Genomic DNA, 20,640 nt, shown 5'->3' with positions numbered 1-20,640 from the left:
TGCTGGGTGGCCTTGCCCAGCGCAGGGCGGCCCCCAGCATGCATGCTAATAGTTAGCAAATTCTGCTGATTAGCAGAATTTGCTAACCTTACTGAATTGGCCCCTTAATCCGTCTTCAGAGAACAAACAAACCAGTTCATTTACCTACATAGAATCCCAGACCCAGAGCGACACCCGTGCTGCAGCGAGGTCCAGCTGGGGACGGCACACTGACATCATCACGGAGCAACCCGCTCGGTCACGCAAGCCGCCTCCTCTCCACTTGCCATAGTGAAGCGAGGAAAACAAACCACCGTGCTTCTAGCTGAGAGCAGGAGCGATGTAACTAAAAACTAAGAAAAGACTAATAATAATACACATCCATAGGACTCCAGAATATGTACTGACATAGATAACATAATAACATTAATAAAGCTCAAATGGGGTGTCGAGTGATGACGTTCAGCGCGCCGTCCCCGGACGAATATCGCCGCAGCACATGTGTCGGCTTGGGATTCTATTTAGGTAAGTGAACTGGTTTGTTTGTTCTCCGAAGACGGATTAAATCCGAAACGTTAGAAGCCTGCATCTGTTGCCGCAGTGTGTTCTTTCTCTACAAATTCCCTGTGAGTGCCGCCTATCTAGCTACCTGTATCAAAATTATCTACCTGGATGGCACTGGGGCAGTTGTCTATTTGTGTGGAGTGCTGGTCATTGCAGTTGTATATATATATATATATATAATATATATATATATATATATATATACAAACACACATCTGCTGGAAATCCTGCACTCTCATCCAAGGTATAAGTTCATCAAATGGTGGGTGCTCCCAATGGGCCGAGTAGGTCCACTTGTATACCACAGAAATTCCAAAAGTTTGGAGGGTGCACTCTCACAAGGAAACACTCGTAGCAGCTTCTCGTTGAATCACCAATAACTTTTAGTGCAGACGTTTCGGTCTGGTCACAGGCCTTTATCAAGACAGGTGATGTAACTTGTCACATGTTCAAAGACTTTGTAAAGTGATTGTAGTCTGCAAATGGACAATAATTACAATTACAAACAATACGCCTCACCGGCCCCTATAGGTGCTGACTGACTGAGTACAGACCCACCACCAATATTACCCATAAGGGTGATGCCATACAAAAAGACAAATGAATCAGACCCCCAAAGGTGGTCCAAAATTACCTGGAAAACACACTGGTGTCCACAGAATATTTCTTAGATCAAAGATCACATACTGTTAAAATTGCACATAGGGCATAGTCCATACTGCCAAAAAAGGATCGCATGGGAAATACTATAAGTCACCACATAATCAACAAAACTACTAGAGACATATAGAAAAATAATATCACTAGGTACCTGACTCGGGTAGCCCTGAGGTATAGATGCAGCGGTATGGATGGTATAACAGATGGTATGGCAATCCAACAACCAAACCTATTATATACAAAACAATTGCATGCATATATGAGATTCACATATCATTACATATAGGAGAATAACCCAAAGGAAAAGCAGAGAATGGAAGTACTTACATCTGACAGGAGGCAAAAGCACGCACAGCTGCATGCTGCCTCACTGCCAGAATGAGCTATTTAAAGTACCCGGGCCGGAAGTGACGTCCGTTTCCGGAAGTCACTGAGCGCCGGACTTAAAACACACAATTAAACTTTCTATTTTAGCCTTTAGCATGGAAAGGGGTCAGGGCTCCCCTCAGCTGAAGCCACTATCTAGCATGAGATGTAAACAGCGTTGTAGACGAGCGCTATAGACGAGCGCCCACGGCACACTTACACTTCCGTGCGTGTCATTTACCGGAAGTGCATCACTATGCGTTCCACCGCTTATAGCGGGGACAAGCTCAGCGGCGCACCACCCAGAAGTGTTCCGCTCTCACTGGCTGGTTCAGTAAAGGTGCCAATATAGAATATATCCAGTTACAAAACATTACATATAATTAAAAAAGGGGTATTACTTATTCATTACCTATATCCCACAATTGAATACATTGAACTGTAAGTTCCAATGTACATGAACACCAACAATATCACATACATGACAATTAGAAATGTTAACTATTGTGTTTTAAACCACACCCTCAACAATGGTGGAGAGAGTAAAGATACTATGTCTACGTACTAATATATAGAAAAAATAAAGAACGGAGAGGACAATGAGTTGTCCATTAATAATTAATAGACCTGTGGTGGGTCACCCCCACTAGAAAGGGACATCTACTGACCAGTTACAGTTAACAAATAAGCTACATATATCAGTCTTCAACCAGGTCTGTACTACAGAGCAATACACCCAAGAGGCTAGTGAGACAGTCACACTAGAGGTCCTAAATAACCCCCCCCCCCCCCCCCCCCCACAAAAAAAAAAACCCACAGGTCATCCATCCAGACGGCGATCCTTACGGGTCAGACGGACAAGCCGGTAGCTCGCCATTTCTTGGATGCCTCAAGTGCAAACTTATTGATTGGATCCCCCCGAATCTTATTGGTGGAGATCGTAACTTGGCTCTCAGACAACGAGAGTGTTATTGGATCCACACCCTGGATACTGTTGCATCTAGGGGTCTCAATGAAGCCAATCCGCTGAATACATTTCTATAATGGATTGGTACCAATGGGACACCAGTGTAACAACTTATATTACTATTGTATTATTTAGTACGTTCTAATAGGGTGTGGGCACTTGTGCTGACACCTAGGCATTTATAGTTAAACTCTGCACCAACGGAGTTCACATGTACAGAATATGTTTTTTAATTTGTATGTTAGTATGTTTTTATGTTTTTTTTTATTTAGGACCTCTAGTGTGACTGTCTCACTAGCCTCTTGGGTGTATTGCTCTGTAGTACAGACCTGGTTGAAGACTGATATATGTAGCTAATTTGTTATCTGTAACTGGTCAGTAGATGTCCCTTTCTAGTGGGGGTGACCCACCACAGGTCTATTAATTATTAATAGACAACTCATTGTCCTATCCGTTCTTTATTTTTTCTATATATTAGTACGTAGACATAGTATCTTTACTCTCTCCACCATTGTTGAGGGTGTGGTTTAAAACACAATGGTTAACATTACTAATTGTCATGTATGTGATATTTTTGGTGTTCATGTACATTGGAACTTATAGTTCAATGTATTCCATTGTGGGATATGGGTAATGAATAAGTAATACCCCTTTTTTAATTATATGTAATGTTTTGTAACTTGATATATTCTATATTGGCACCTTTACTAAACCAGCCAGTGAGAGCGAGACACTTCTGGGTGGTATGCCGCTGAGCGTGTCCCCGCTATCAGCGGTGAAACGCATAGTGACGCACTTCCGGTAAATGACATGCACGGAAGTGTAGGTGTGCGCTCGTCTACAACGCTGTTTACATCTAATGCTAGATTGTGGCTTCAGCTGAGGGGAGCCCTGACCCCTTTCCATGCTAAAGGCTATAAATAGAAAGTTGAATTGTGTGTTTTAAGTCCGGCACTCAGTGACTTCCGGAAACGGACGTCACTTCCGGCCCGGGTTCTTTAAATAGCTCATTCTGGCAGTGAGGCAGCATGCAGCGGTGCGTGCTTTTGCCTCCTGTCAGATTTAAGTACTTCCATTCTCTGCTTTTCCTTCGGGTTATTCTCCTATATGTAATGATGTGTGAATCTCATATATGCATGCAATTGTTTTGTATATAATAGGTTTGGTTGTTGGATTGCCATACCATCTGTTATACCATCCATACCGCCGCATCTATACCTCAGGGCTACCCGAGTCAGGTACCTAGTGATATTATTTTTCTATATGTCTCTAGCAGTTTTGTTGATTATGTGGTGACTTATAGTATTTCCCATGCGATCCTTTTTTGGCAGTATGAACTATGCCCTATGTGCAATTTTAACAGTATGTGATCTTTGATCTAAGAAATATTCTGTGGACACCAGTGTGTTTTCCAGGTAATTTTGGACCACCTTTGGGGGTCTGATTCATTTGTCTTTTTGTATGGCATCACCCTTATGGGTAATATTGGTGGTGGGTCTGTACTCAGAGTCAGTCAGCACCTATAGGGGCCGGTGAGGCGTATTGTTTGTAATTGTAATTATTGTCCATTTGCAGACTACAATCACTTTACAAAGTCTTTGAACATGTGACAAGTTACATCACCTGTCTTGATAAAGGCCTGTGACCAGACCGAAACGTCTGCACTAAAAGTTATTGGTGATTCAACGAGAAGCTGCTACGAGTGTTTCCTTGTGAGAGTGCTCCCTCCAAATTTTTGGAATTTCTGTGGTATATCTATATATATCTATATATATATATATATATATATATTGTCAAAGTCAGAAAAATGTCTCAATGCACACTGCCATATTTGCACCGCACACTGGTCCGTGCTGCGCATGCGTACGCTCTCCCGTGGAAGCGCATACCCGCAATAGCGTGCACTCGCACGCGCAGTATGCGGATTTACGGTAGAGTTTATGTGATCGTAGCGTGCGACTCATTCGTTACAAAAGTTCACAATTAATGTCGTTTATAGATCATGTTCCCCTCAATAGTTTCTGTAAGTTTGGTTTAGATAGAATGTCCCTGAGCGGAGGAATCCCTCTTTGTATTGCACGAAGGGTCTAACAGGAGTCATACAGCAGTGTTTGATACCCATCGGAAGAGTATTTAATTAGCAATATTCCGGTGTTGGTTTGGAGCGTATTAATCGCTCGTGCGAATAGTTATGGACATAAGAAGTTTATGTCCATTTCTATTATTTACCCATACTCAGGTATGCGGCGGGAAACCCAGTTTCCCACCCACCTGAGCTGTTTGAAATCAGCACAGCCCACCTGTATGAATCAACCTATGACCTTTGGTTACAGTACAGGGCCGAATTCCTGTGTCCAATAAACTGTAGGATTGTAGGGACTAGGAGATTGCATTGTGTGTGGGGCATAAATAGGCAGGCCGACCACATCCAGCTCTCACTCTCTCATCAACGGTTATCTGCTGATAATCGGGAGCTGGATATCGAGGCGCAGGCGATCATACCCTTTGTGCGTAAGTTCTCTCCGTAATCATTGTCTTTCTGTGAGCCAATTCCTCTCTCTCCCTCTGTGTCTATTTCTCTCTCTCTATTTTCTCTTTTCTCTCGTAACTCCCCTAGACTAAACTTTATAGTATTGTATTGTATTGTGTTAGGCCAGGATAGTATTGTAGTTTATCCCTTAGTTAGGTGTTTGGTTAGGAAGTCTTTGTTATATTGTAGTGTATCATTTGTACTGTGTTACTCTTTTACAAGTATACTAGATATAATACAGATAATAGGCTTCGGAACCCTAAAACAGTATCTGTGTATTTACTATAGTGTTAAGTGTTCACTTGAGCGTCGGTGACGCTCAAACAGCTTTGTAGGTAGTCAGGCTACACAAAGTTGCATTTACACCCTGTACTCACATTAAAGGTATTCTGTGTGTTTCGTCGGTATAAGGTTTAATATCAAGGTATAGTGTTGTGAGCGTCTGCATCGCTGGTGACCTCCTCGTGGTCTCGAGTGTATGCTACGCCATAGCGAATCTTTCCCCTAGACATAACCAATAACGTGTCCTGTGATCGCTGGGCCGTGAGCGAACGTGACGCTTGAGCGTCTCGCCTACGGCTGAGCGATCGCTACGCAGATAGCGTGCCATTACGGTGCTTCTTAAGTAAACAGCGTACAGTGTTCTTAGCTTCGTAAGGGTTGATTGTACGACAAAGGAATTTAGCATTGTCAATTGGGGACTCGTCCGATCCTTTTCACATCTGCACTAGGTAGATCAGCAGACATTATCCCCCAGCAAAAGGGTGGGAGGTTGTCTCGCAGTTGCTGACGGGATAAGCGTCTGCTTCACTTAGGTAAAGAGTGCTGAAGGAATCCGGTAACCGGAAGTAAGAACAAAACGCTTGTCTTTTAAAAACTGTTTATTTGTCTTTTGTCTTGCGTACGCACGCATATATCTGCATTTCTGTTCCATTTTTTTCGTATATCACTATTCCTGTTTGCCAAATTTTATAGTTGATAGAAAGTGCAAAAAGAGATTTGCTGTTATTTAATAGTAAAAGTAATAATTAAAGTATAGAACACGGTTTTGTCTTAGAGACGAGGCAGCCAGTGTGCAGTGTGGATTGCGGTGGATGATCAGGGATCATCTACATTGATAAATATTGTGTTACGGTGGATCCTTTGCATTGCGTACACGTGTCGCTAACAAAGACTAGCGTACGCAATCCGAAAGGCAGACGCACGCAGCGTACATTACGCAACGTGGCGTCTGGTTACGCCCACGTAGCTCAAGTTGTGATAAAGTTGAATTAGCGCAAAAGCGATAAGTAGCGCAAAAGCGATAAGTGGCGCAAAGGCGATAAGTAACGCACAGCGGTAGATAACGCGACGCGGTAAATAACGCAAATCTATTTTTGGAAAATCTGAAATTTAGTTTAACAGATCCTGCTCCTAATTGGTAACACTCTTGGCCTGAAGACAATTTCTGCGCAGAAATAGATATAGAAACAAAAGTGTACATGTGTTGAGTGAGTGTGTTTTGTATACAAAAGTTTATATAACTTTAAGGTGGAACCAAAAGGAAAGTCGGGTACTCGTTAAGGAACATACGTGTAAGTGACATATACGGTGGCCAGGGAGGCATCTCTGGTTAAATAATATTTGAGCATTAGAGTATAGCGGACCATAAGGTAACAAGACCAGGAGGTCATAAGGTAACAAGACCAGGAGGTCATAAGGAACAAGACCAGGAGGTCATAAGGTAAAAAGGTCCGCTATAAAAGTCCAGTGGCACAACGCCTGGGGTGTTGGTGCAGAACCCATATAGGCCATTAAGCTCTGGCTGAAGGAATTCGCAGCCGAAATTTTCGATTCCACTGGTCGCTCCGCACATAAGATTAGTTGCTTATGTGCTGAACGATTGTACCGCACGTAATTGTGTGCATTAGTAAACCTGACCGGTACTATTTGTGTACGAAGGTCATAAACGCTATTTGTACATTCTGACGTGATTTGTGTAATTTTTTATTTTTGGAAGGGAAGTTCGCTGGTCACTCAGGAACTATCTAACAACCCCAACGTTTACTGGAAAGAGTAAGTGTCCTGCGGGTATCCCTCATATGTTCCAGTAAACTGAAGGTTCCATAGGGGCCCTGTATCGAGTACGCCAGCACCACGTCGGTGTGATCAGGTCGTATTGGTCGAGGTGGGCGAGTGAGTGGGGTACTCGGTAAACCGCCACCGCCGGCCTACTGCGGAGTAATTTGGTTGTCTGTAAAGGCTTGCTGAAAACCTTGATACAGAAAATCCAAGGAGGACTAAGCAACACCTACAGACGATGGGGGCCAGTTGCTCAGGTAGGGGGCGATCAACCCTGGTTCAGGTTGATTCTGTGAACCGACCAGTTGGGTCGGCACGATATGTAATGTGTGAAAAATATGGAATTCACACCGAATCTTTATGTGATGAATGGGAGAGAATGACTGTTCAAGACAGAGACAAGTTCCCAAGAATAGGTAGCTTCAGTCCGGAAGTGTTACAAAATTTAAGGAGGAGGATATGTCTCGTAAAACCAACAAAGAGACGAATTCAGCATTATGATTATTTACAGTTGTGGCACCAGGAAGGTGAGATACAGAGAGGTTTGGCTCTGGCGGCAGGATCTGGGGCAGTAAGGAAACTGATAGCCACAGCTCCTCCTCCACCATATATTGCAGGAGAGAAGTTGATTGCGGAGAGAAACGCACTGGGTTGTAAAACACAAACTCTTAGTAACAATGTAAATGTTAATGATGTTAACCAAATAACTCATGCAAGTATTAACCCGTGCAAGTTGTACCCTGTTTTGAACCTTCCTCAGGAGTGTGAACAAGAAGACGATTCGGCAACGATTTCAGCGCTCTCTCTAGCGGCCACCATAGCAGAGACCACAGTAGGCACAGCACCACCCACGAGATTAGTGAAGGCCCCTAGCGGAGGGATAGGTGAGGTCGTGTCAGCGGGTAAGTACGGCACCATGCATTACACTGAAACAATTGTACCACAAGTTGTAGAATCTACACAGAATGAAGTTGTTAGAATTGCTCCTGTAAAGGTGATAGTAGTTCCCAATGGGAAAACAGATGCATCAGGAGTCACACCCGTCAGGAACATTGCCATGTATTGCCCGTTAACTAGAATGGAATTGAGGACCATAGTGTCTGAATTCCCAGACCCCAGAAAGGATTTAGTGGCAAGCCAAAAATACATCAGGGATTTAGGAAACACTTTAGAGCCCAATAATAAGGATTGGCAGATAGTGTTAAGAGCTTGCTTACCTCCCAGTGTCGACTCAGTTAAATTCTTAGCTGATTGTCTATTAGATAAAGATGTACCACTTACAGATGTGTACGACCAGGATAATGTAAAAAGGATAAATTTGCAGCTAAAAGAATATTTCCCAGCCGTTGCTAAATGGAATAAACTATTCTCCATTAAACAAAAGGAGTCTGAAACGGCAGCAGAATATTTCCACCGGGCATTATCAGAAATGGCAAAATACACTGGTATAGAAGACATAAAGACCAACCCAAACCATCGAGAAGTAGCAGTATCTGTACTGATGGATGGTTTGAAAGAAACATTAAAGGCTAGGGTACAGACCACGCAGCCATGCTGGCGAGGTCTGTCAGTGTCCACTTTGAGAGAGGCTGCTGTTGATCACGACAAAAACATCACTAGGCACAGGGAGTCGCAAAGTGATAAGTTGATGTCCGTAAGTATACAGGCGCTGACCACAAGGCAGCCTGCGTATGTACCACCGAATCCTGTGGGTAAGGCAAGTGGAATAACATGTTTTTCTTGTAACAGACCAGGACATTTTGCACGAGAATGTAGATCAAAGAATGTACAAAGATCTTTTCAACCCCCCAGACAACAACACCACACACGACATTGGGAGCAGGGTCCACAGAGGCGGAGTTTTGAGCCACATACAGGGGAAACAAAAAGATACCCCCCGAACAGAGATTGGCACGCCTCTGGTAGTTCCCAGCTAACTCCCCCACAAGTAGTTGCTGCCACTGGGATTCAGGGAGGTCACCATACCCAATAGGGGTGTGGCCATACCTGTAATCTGCAGCCAGTTAAGTTGATTGCTAGTCTTGGAAGTGAACCAGAGATTGCAATCAATGTAGCTGGTAAAACTTTAAATTTTCTTGTAGACACAGGGGCGGCCAAGTCAGTGATAAATTCGACAGTGGGCATGAGAACCACTGGTAGGACAGTTCCAGCCATGGGAGTAACAGGAGTAGTCCAGCATTACCCTGTTAGCAAACCAGCAGAGATTACAATAGGACCTTTGCATACCAAGCATTCCTTTTTGCTGGCTGCATTGGCACCTACCAATCTCCTGGGAAGAGACTTACTATGCAAAATGGGTTGCGTCATCTATTGTACTCCTGAAGGTGTATTCTTGGACATACCTGAGAATCACGCTCAGGAAGTACGAGACATGTTAGACTCCCCATCAAAATTAATGTCACACACCATTATGACAAATAGGAACCCATCCCAGGTAGAAGAGATGACATCTCAGATACCAGAGTCACTTTGGACAAAAGATGGACAGGACACTGGATTAATGGCAAACGTAGCTCCAGTAGTAGTACAAGTAAAAGATGGTAGGATAGCTCCAAAAATCCCACAGTATCCTCTGAAGCCAGAGGTGGAGTTAGGAGTTTTTCCCGTAATAGAGCGCTTGCTACAACAGGGCATTCTAGTAAGAACGTCCAGCACAGCAAATAGTCCCATCTTCCCTGTTAAAAAGAGTGGGGGGAGGGGTTACAGGCTAGTGCAGGATCTAAGGGGGATTAACAAAATAGTTGAGAGTCAATTCCCTGTAGTGCCTAATCCAGCTGTCATCCTAATGCAAATTCCTCCCACTGCCAAATTTTTCACTGTCATTGACCTCTGCTCCGCTTTCTTTTCGGTACCTCTGCACCCTGACAGCCAATATTTGTTTGCATTTACATACAGAGGAGTCCAATACACGTGGACTCGATTACCCCAAGGTTTCATAGATAGTCCAAGTATATTTTCTCAGGCTTTGCATGATTGTTTACAGTCTTTCCAACCGGAAAGTGGATCAGTGTTGATACAGTATGTGGATGATCTACTACTGTGTTCTGATTCATTGGAGGCATCCCTGAAAGATACGAAACAGCTCCTGTTTCATCTTTCAGACACAGGTCACAAGGTCTCCAAAGACAAGTTGCAATTATGCCAAGCTAAGGTAAAATATTTGGGACACTGTCTAACACAAGGACTGAGACACCTGACCGCGGATAGAATCCAAGCCATTAGAGACATGACACTACCACAAACCCAGCAACAGATCAGAACGTTTTTAGGAATGTGTGGGTATTGCCGTAATTGGATCCCAGGGTTTTCCATATTGGCACTACCTCTGCAGGAAATGGTCTCCTCAAACAAACCTGATTGGATTTCGCATACAGACGAATCTGAAACGGCATTTGAGAGACTCAAACAGTGTCTAACGCAGGCACCTGCACTAGGTATGCCAGACTATGGGAAACCCTTTGAACTATACGGAACAGAAAGTGCTGGGTGCGCAGCAGGTGTACTAACACAAAAACACGGTGACGCCAGCAGGCCAGTTGCATACTACAGCGCTCAGCTAGATACGGTAGCGCGGTCCCTCCCCACATGCTTGCGTAGCGTTGCGGCGATAGCATTGCTAGTGACGAAAAGCGAAGATGTCGTGCTAGGCCACAACCTCACAATCCATACACCACATGCAGTATCTGCCTTATTAAATTCTGCCCAAACCAGACATGTCTCATCAGCAAGGTTTACGAGATGGGAATTGGCATTAATGGCCCCAGTAAACATCACCATAAGGAGATGCAGCGCATTAAACCCTGCAACATTTCTCCCAGGTGTGCCTGGACAGGCACAAAGGGTGGGAGGTGAGAGTGATGGGGAAGGAGGATTTAATGCAAAGGAAGATGCACATGATTGTATGGAATATTTGACCCAAAATTTTACCGCAAGGCCTGACATCAGTGACAATCCACTAGAAGATGCAGAACTCACGTTCTACACGGACGGTAGTTGTCACAGACAGTCAGACTCGGGAGACTTGTGTACTGGATACGCAGTCGTAGATGACCAAGACACCATAGAAGCGGAACCGCTAGGCCCACCTCACTCAGCCCAGGTTGCTGAACTGGTCGCCCTAACCAGAGCATGTGAATTGGCTAAGGGTAAGTCTGCCAATATCTACACCGATTCTAGATACGCGTTCGGGGTAGTCCATGATTTCGGAGCCCTATGGCGGCTCAGAAATTTCATGACGGCAGCTGGCACACCGATAGCGCATGCAGCGTATATAAAAAGGCTTCTAACAGCGATACAAGAACCCGACAGAGTGGCTGTTATCAAATGTAAAGCACATACGTATAGCCAAGACCCAGTATCCCTTGGTAACAGCCGAGCAGACGAAGCTGCAAAGCTTGCAGCTGCTACCCCCATACGGACAGACACCACACAGTTGATGGTATTTAATACCATCAACACACAGAAGTTGTGTGAGATGCAGAATTTGTGTTCCACTCAAGAGAGAGCAGTCTGGAAGGCAAAGGGATATGGCCAGGAGCCCTCAGGGCTCTGGACGGATGGACATGGTAAACCAGTGGCCCCCAGGGCATACCTTCCATGTCTGGCTGAAGCAGCTCACGGGCTGACTCATCTAGGCAAGGAGGGGATGTGCAAATTGGTAAGAGCATACTGGTGCGCCCCAGGATTCTCCTCTCATGCTGGTAAAAGAGCAATGTCATGCCTTACCTGTCTGAGAAAGAATATTGGAAAGGCAATACCTACAGAACCCTCCCATATCCCACCTGCCGGCGGCCCTTTCCAAGTAATACAAATTGACTTCATCCAATTGCCCCCATGTAGAAACTTAAAGTATGTACTTGTTTGTATAGATGTTTTCTCGAATTGGGTCGAAGCTTTTCCAGCAGCTACAAATACCGCCATGTTTACAGCTAAGAAAATTGTGCAGGAATTTGTATGTAGATATGGTATCCCTAGAATCATTGAAAGTGATAGGGGTACCCATTTTACAGGTGATGTCTTTCAAGGAATGTGTAAGTTGATGGGAATTGATAGCAAGCTGCACACTCCGTACCGTCCACAGGCGAGTGCGAAGGTCGAAAGAGTGAACAGCACTATTAAAAATAAATTGAGTAAAGTAATGGCAGAGACAGGATTGACGTGGCCAGAAGCTTTACCCATTGTTTTGTATAGCATCAGAACCACTCCCAGGTCCCCTCTTAATCTGTCTCCTTTTGAAATTCTGTTTGGTCGACAACCGCATGTCATGATTAACCCTCAGGATGATTTGAAATGTAACAATGAAGTAACTGTAAAGTACTTGATTAACATGAGTAAGCAGTTGAGGAGTCAAAATGATAATCTGAAGTTGGTGATTCCTGATTTACCAGATAGTAATTGTCATGACATTGAACCTGGGGATTATGTAATGATACGAAATTTTCTACGCTCAGGTTGTCTTATTGATAGATGGGAAGGACCATACCAGGTCTTATTGACTAGCACCACAGCATTGAAGGTTGCTGAGAGAGAGACTTGGGTCCATTCATCCCACTGCAAGAAGGTTGCTGACCCAGAGAAGTCCCGTGATAAGGAACAGACGGTAGAGGTTGTATCACTGGAGTGTCTGTTCCAGGAGGACTGAGGCGGCACCTGAGCCTTGAAGATCGAAAGCAGTTGTCGACTCCCTTCTCCCTTTTATTGTTTTTCTCCACTTCCCATCCCTTCTCCCTTGATATTTCTTTTTCCCCTTTCTCATTCTTCTCCATTTCCTCCTCAAAGATGGACTTGCCCAAAGAGACTGTGATCCGGATTTTGATGTTAACCATGATGTTGACCAGAGCAGTCTGTTCCGGCGAGAGTACCATAGAGGTCGAGAGAGGTTCTGGAATGGGTTCCGATTATGATGATGGAGGCGTAGTTTTCCAAGATCAACCAATCCAACAAGCAAAGGCGAGTATCAGAAAACGATCCGATAGAAGAAATTGTGATGGATTGTTAGCTGAGGAAAATTGTATCTGTAGGCTCTGTGGTAATCTGGTTGAAGATGGATGCATAAAGCAATGCCAATCTAGTTTTAATATCCATATGGACCGGCATCCATTGAGTGACTATCACTCTCTAGTGGGTAACGTGTTGAACCAAACAGATTGTTGGGTATGCTCTCAAGTACCTCAGGGTCACAGCAAATCAGGGCTAGTACCATTTCCTTTAACGTTAGGGGAGGTATTTGAGCTAAGTGGTGGGAGACCGGTGGACCGGAGGTTTAACATCTCCAGCCCTCCCAGTTTGAAGCTCCACCAATACCATGTGGATAGGTCCCTCTTATGTTTTAACATCTCCAATCCTAGAAAACCGGGAAATTGGGAAGTGTCATGGAGCAACCTTACCATGACCTTTTCACACAGAGCAGATAGAATGCCTACAGATACAGAGCTTGTACGCCACATAGCCAGTAGAGGAAAATCTTTCCGGTATAGGTATACCTTAGGAAATAGAATTACTAAAGTTGGAGAGGTATCACCAGGATACTGTGCACATATCGTACAAACCGATACATGTATTAGACAGATGGAAGAATTAGGGTCAGGAGATTTCACCTGGAAGGTTTGTAACATGGTCATGTCCTTCTCCGTCCCTTATGTTCTCCCCGATGATGCATATTTCATATGCGGGAGAAAGGCGTACAAGTGGCTTGCCCCAAACTCTGAAGGATTGTGTTACATTGGAAAAGTATTGCCTGAAGTGATGACTGTAACACATGACAAAATGAAAGACATACACCGTGGTGCCCAAGCTCCTTATACTCACACTCACTACGAACACCGAGTTAAAAGACAACTGTCAGAAAGGTTAGAGCATCCGGCCTCTGATCTTATCCATGAATCCACCGGGATTCAGGTTCTGGTAGCGTTAGATTTCACTCGTACCGCTCGAGGAGTGATGAATTATAAATACATTTCCGCACTCGCCAATTTGTTAGATAATATCACTGAAATGTATGATGACACGTTTAGATACACTGGAAGAGAACTTCAAGCTTACAAAACAGAACTAGTTCAGCATAGGATGGTTCTTAATTACCTTACAGCAGTAACAGGCGGATATTGTGTTACATTGGCAACACAGTACGGCATAAAGTGTTGCACGTACATCACAAATAGTACCGAGGATCCGGTAGAGGTCATAGACCAAAAGATGGACGATATTCTGCAATTAAAGTGGGAATTTCGTCGGAAACACAATCTCACCCTTGCTGCTGTAGGTAATGAGCTGACTGGTTGGGTGTCATGGTTGAACCCGCGAAATTGGTTCTCCGGTTTGGGAGAGTGGGCTCAAGGAGTCATAATGGATGTTGGAAAGTTTCTCCTGTGTATCTTAGGTGTTGTTATATCTATTGGATTGATATTTAGATGCGGGCAGGCTTTGATGAGGTGTAAACAAAGTACGAAAGTGATGAGCTTGAGGAGTGAGGAAACTGTAATTAACCTGGATTTGATTTATGACCCAATGCTAGAAACCATGACGTAATGATGTAATGAGTATACGGTCCGTCTTTCACCCATTTCTATGTTTTCCTCCGAGGTACAAAGACCCACGTAGACGAAGGACCTGATGAGCCAAGGGGCCGACAACGGAAAGATGGAAAGAAGAAGAGCAGACGACCTGATATACAAGATTTTATGGACAATGCCATGGGTACCCCAGTTTCCCTAGGAACTTTAAAATCACGCTAGCCCAACATTTTTTGTAAATCCATGGACGTTGTTTGCTTTACTCACGATTTATGAGCAAAAGCACAAAGAAGAAGACTGCAATCAAACGACACCAATCAAGACCTCAATCGACGAACGTACATTAACCTGACATAGAATATCATTGCATTTTTCGTAAGTGTTCTTTATCTTCATCTCTGCAACCCTCAGGTAATAACACACATAGTCGATAGGGAATACAGGCACAGATAGCAGCAACCACATACCCCCCCAATTCATGTATCATCAACTAAAATGTGCATCCCCATTGTGTTACAACCACAGCCGAAATGAGCTCGGTAGAGTTTGACAGCCCATCCACAGACCTGTACCACAGGATAAGAAGGAATTCAAATGTATACTTCGCAATACCTCGAAGCTTGATTTACCACACGTACGGCACGATGATACATGACCCCCCCAAACATGGACTCATACACACATGCTCCTGCTTTCTCACTAGGTCATACTCTCTTCACACCTACTCCATTCTTCCTCCTTTCCCCACCATGGAAATCAATTAACCCCTGTCTTACATTTTTCTCCTTAAATATTTTGTGGCAGTTATTATTGACTGCCAAAGGGTGGACTGTCAAAGTCAGAAAAATGTCTCAATGCACACTGCCATATTTGCACCGCACACTGGTCCGTGCTGCGCATGCGTACGCTCTCCCGTGGAAGCGCATACCCGCAATAGCGTGCACTCGCACGCGCAGTATGCGGATTTACGGTAGAGTTTATGTGATCGTAGCGTGCGACTCATTCGTTACAAAAGTTCACAATTAATGTCGTTTATAGATCATGTTCCCCTCAATAGTTTCTGTAAGTTTGGTTTAGATAGAATGTCCCTGAGCGGAGGAATCCCTCTTTGTATTGCACGAAGGGTCTAACAGGAGTCATACAGCAGTGTTTGATACCCATCGGAAGAGTATTTAATTAGCAATATTCCGGTGTTGGTTTGGAGCGTATTAATCGCTCGTGCGAATAGTTATGGACATAAGAAGTTTATGTCCATTTCTATTATTTACCCATACTCAGGTATGCGGCGGGAAACCCAGTTTCCCACCCACCTGAGCTGTTTGAAATCAGCACAGCCCACCTGTATGAATCAACCTATGACCTTTGGTTACAGTACAGGGCCGAATTCCTGTGTCCAATAAACTGTAGGATTGTAGGGACTAGGAGATTGCATTGTGTGTGGGGCATAAATAGGCAGGCCGACCACATCCAGCTCTCACTCTCTCATCAACGGTTATCTGCTGATAATCGGGAGCTGGATATCGAGGCGCAGGCGATCATACCCTTTGTGCGTAAGTTCTCTCCGTAATCATTGTCTTTCTGTGAGCCAATTCCTCTCTCTCCCTCTGTGTCTATTTCTCTCTCTCTATTTTCTCTTTTCTCTCGTAACTCCCCTAGACTAAACTTTATAGTATTGTATTGTATTGTGTTAGGCCAGGATAGTATTGTAGTTTATCCCTTAGTTAGGTGTTTGGTTAGGAAGTCTTTGTTATATTGTAGTGTATCATTTGTACTGTGTTACTCTTTTACAAGTATACTAGATATAATACAGATAATAGGCTTCGGAACCCTAAAACAGTATCTGTGTATTTACTATAGTGTTAAGTGTTCACTTGAGCGTCGGTGACGCTCAAACAGCTTTGTAGGTAGTCAGGCTACACAAAGTTGCATTTACACCCTGTACTCACATTAAAGGTATTCTGTGTGTTTCGTCGGTATAAGGTTTAATATCAAGGTATAGTGTTGTGAGCGTCTGCATCGCTGGTGACCTCCTCGTGGTCTCGAGTGTATGCTACGCCATAGCGAATCTTTCCCCTAGACATAACCAATAACGTGTCCTGTGATCGCTGGGCCGTGAGCGAACGTGACGCTTGAGCGTCTCGCCTACGGCTGAGCGATCGCTACGCAGATAGCGTGCCATTACGGTGCTTCTTAAGTAAACAGCGTACAGTGTTCTTAGCTTCGTAAGGGTTGATTGTACGACAAAGGAATTTAGCATTGTCAATATATATATATACACACACACATAAATCTCATCATCATAGAGATGATATGGAGGTCAGAAGAGCTGAGGAGCTAGAAGAAGTGTGTGTGGGGGTACAGTCATAAGAGGATACAGAGAAGGAACGGTATGGAGTAAATTTTAGATGAGGTGAGGTAGGTGGCAAAGTCAATGGCAGAGAGGGAGGATGGAAGGCGAGAAGGGGGTGGGCAGAGTGAGGAGTTGAAAGTAGAAAAGAGACATCAGCGGTTTGAGACCAGGAAGGATATTGGGTTCTTGAAATACATCTGTTTAAAAGGGGAACAGGCAGTGGCGTAACTAGAAATTTTTCTCCCCCAAGCCAAAAAATTCTTCGGCGCCCCCCCCCCCCCCTTCATGCTCCATAATTGGGAGCAAGAAAGGGATAAATATGCGCGTGCCGAAGGCGCGCACGCCAAAAAAGGGGTGTGGTTTTGTTGGAGTGGGCGTGGTTTCGCATAAAGGGGCGTGGCATTGCAGGAAAAGACTACCTTATACCCCAGTTTTGCAACCTGCACGCCCATACGTTGGCCACCACAGGAAAGAAAAATAATCCTGATTCATGCCCCTTACATTATTTGTCATTTTTCCTCCTTATAGTAATGCCCAGTATACATTATGCCACATACTGCAATGGCCCTTAGACATTATGCCGCACACAATAATGCACGACACAATATGCACACACTGTAATGCCCCCGACACATTATGCCACGCACCGTAATGTCTGTGACACATTATGCCACACACCGTAATGCCTGTGACACATTATGACAGGAATCGCAATGCCCGTTATACATTATGCTACACACTGCAATGCCCCTGATACATTATAGCACATACAATGTCTGTGACACATTATGACACACACCGCAATGTCCGTGATACATTATGCCACACACTGCAATGCCCGATACATTATAGCACATACAATGCCTGTGACACATTATGCCACACACTGCAATGACCTTGAGACATTATACCACAATGCCCGTGATATAGTATACCATACACCGTAATGCCTGTGACACATACCGCAATGCCCTGCCCGTTATACCCAATGCCACACATCGCAATGCCCGTTATGTATTATGCCACACTGCAATGACCCTGAGATATTATACCACATACCACAATGCCCGTGATATAGTATACCACACACCGTAATGCCTGACACATTATGACACACACCGCAATGTCCGTGATACATTATGCCACACACTGCAATGACCCTGAGACATTATACCACATATCACAATGCCCGCGAAATAGTATACCATACACCGTAATGCCTGTGACACATAATGACACACACCGCAATGTCCGTGATACATTATGCCACACACCGTAATGCCCATTACACATTAAGTCCTACAGTAAGGCTTCTAATTACTTTTCAATTACCTGCTCGTTGTCAGGGGTTTCATGCACTGGGTGTCATGCTCGTTGCCAGGGGTTTCATGCTCTTGGTTCCATGCACGGTGCCAGGGGTTTTCATGCTCAGGGTGTCATGCTCGTTGCCAGGGGTTTCATGCACTGGGTGTCATGCTCGTTGCCAGGTGTTTCATGCACTGGGTGTCATGCTCGTTGCCAGGTGTTTCATGCACTGGGTGTCATGCTCATTGCTAGTCCTTGTTGCTAGGGCTGTGCTCCCAGTGCCACATATGTCCCCAGTGCCAGATATTCCCCCACGGTGCCAGGTACTTACATGCCCCAGTGCCAAATATAGTCGTCGTCCCCATGTGCCAGGTACACATATACCCCCCCAGTGCCACATATGCCCCCAGTGCCAGATATGCCCCCAGTGCCATATATTCCCCCCCAGTGCCAAATATGCCCCCAGTGCCAGATATTCCCCCCGAGTGCCAGATATTCCCCCCCAGTGCCAGATATTCCCCCCGTGCCATATATGCCCCCAGTGCCAGATATTCCCCCCCAGTGCCAGATATCCCCCCCGTGCCATATATGCCCCCAGTGCCAGATATCCCCCCCAGTGCCATATATGCCCCCAGTGCCAGATATTCCCCCCCAGTGCCATATATGCCCCAGTGCCAGATATCCCCCCCCAGTGCCAGATATCCCCCCCCCCAGTGCCAGATATTCCCCCCAGTGCCATATATGCCCCAGTGCCAGATATCCCCCCCCCAGTGCCATATATGCCCCAGTGCCAGATATTCCCCCCCAGTGCCATATATGCCCCCCGTGCCATATATGCCCCCAGTGCCAGATATCCCCCCCAGTGCCAAATATTCCCCCAGTGCCAGATATTTCCCCAGTGCCAGATATTCCCCCCCAGTGCCAGATATTCCCCCCCACCCCCCAGTGCCAGATATGCCCCCAGTGCCAGATATTTACCCCCCCCCCGCCGTCGCTTTTTGGAGGGACACAGAGGGCACAGCTCGCCTCTCCTGTGTCCCTCCTGCTGCATCATCTCCGGCGGCCGCGGGTCTATTAGGGGGAAGTGCCGGTTCGTGAGCCAATTAGAGCTCACGGACGGCACTTCCCCCTATTAGACCCGCGGCCGCCGGAGATGATGCAGCAGGAGGGACACAGGGAGGCGCGCTGTGTGCCCTCCGTGTCCCTCCAACAAGCGGCGGAGGGAAGTAGACTGCAGACTGACATGCGGACGCTCGTCCGCATGTCAGTCTGCTGTAAATCAGTGGCGCCCCCGCAGCCCCTCGCCCCCAAGCTACCGCGAGGACTGCGGGGGCAGTAGTTACGCCACTGGGAACAGGGTAGCACTAAAGGAGAGCATGAATTTAAAATGGAGGAAGACTACCCGAGAGTGATTTCTTCCACTGTTGTTCAGCGGTTCACAAATGCTTTTTCAGGTATCTGGTGCATTTGGAATGCAAGGGCGGATGTGTGTATCTGCAAAGGTGAATAGTGATTGCTGGAGCAACAAGGTCAAGAATAGAAGTAAGTGAGGCATTGTATAGGGAAGTGGATTGTTTACTGCAGAGGAGAGAGAATAGGGGAAAAAATTACAGTAAGTCAAGCAGGGAGGATAAGGATACAGTGTTGATAGCCTGAATGTCACGCTTAATGATAGTAGCCTTAGGAGGCAGCAGTGGAGGGGAGAGGGATGTTATTAATTGGGATATTGAAGTCACCTATGGTAATGGAAGGAAGATCTAAAGCTAGGAAGTGAGGAAACCAGGAAGCAAGGTTGTCAAGGAATTTCGAGGGGGGGACAGGGGGGCAGTAAATATCAGCAACTCAAAGTTGAACAGGTTTGAAGAGGCAAATTGCATGAACCTCAAATGTAGATAATGTAAGGGATGGTTCTGAAGGTATGAGATGGTAGGAGTAACTGGAGGATAAGAGGACCCCAACACCACCACCATGGTTACACCCAAGCCAGGGGTTTTGGGAAAATGAGAGGCCTTCAGAGGAAAGAGCAGCTGGAGAAGTGGTGTTAGAGGAGGTACTGTAGGATTTAGTAATGGTTAGGAGATTCAAGAAGCTTGAGTTGAAAAGGTCATGGACGGAGGCCATATTATTACAGTCAGATCTGGCATCCCAGAGGCAACAGGAGAAATTTGAACGAGATTATCAGAAATTCTAGTGTTGGGATTTATTTGAAGAGCAGGGATAAAGTGCAATAATAGCACAGGTTCTTTAGCTAGGAAGGGAGCCTGCAGGAGGTGGGTAGAGAGGGAGTTTAGAGTGATGCAGACAGAGGTGAGGTGACAGGCCTAGA

The sequence above is a fragment of the Pseudophryne corroboree genome, chromosome 3 (assembly GCF_028390025.1).
Source record: "Pseudophryne corroboree isolate aPseCor3 chromosome 3, aPseCor3.hap2, whole genome shotgun sequence".
Classification (NCBI taxonomy): Eukaryota; Metazoa; Chordata; class Amphibia; order Anura; family Myobatrachidae; genus Pseudophryne; species Pseudophryne corroboree.
This window is presented reverse-complemented; position numbering follows the sequence as displayed.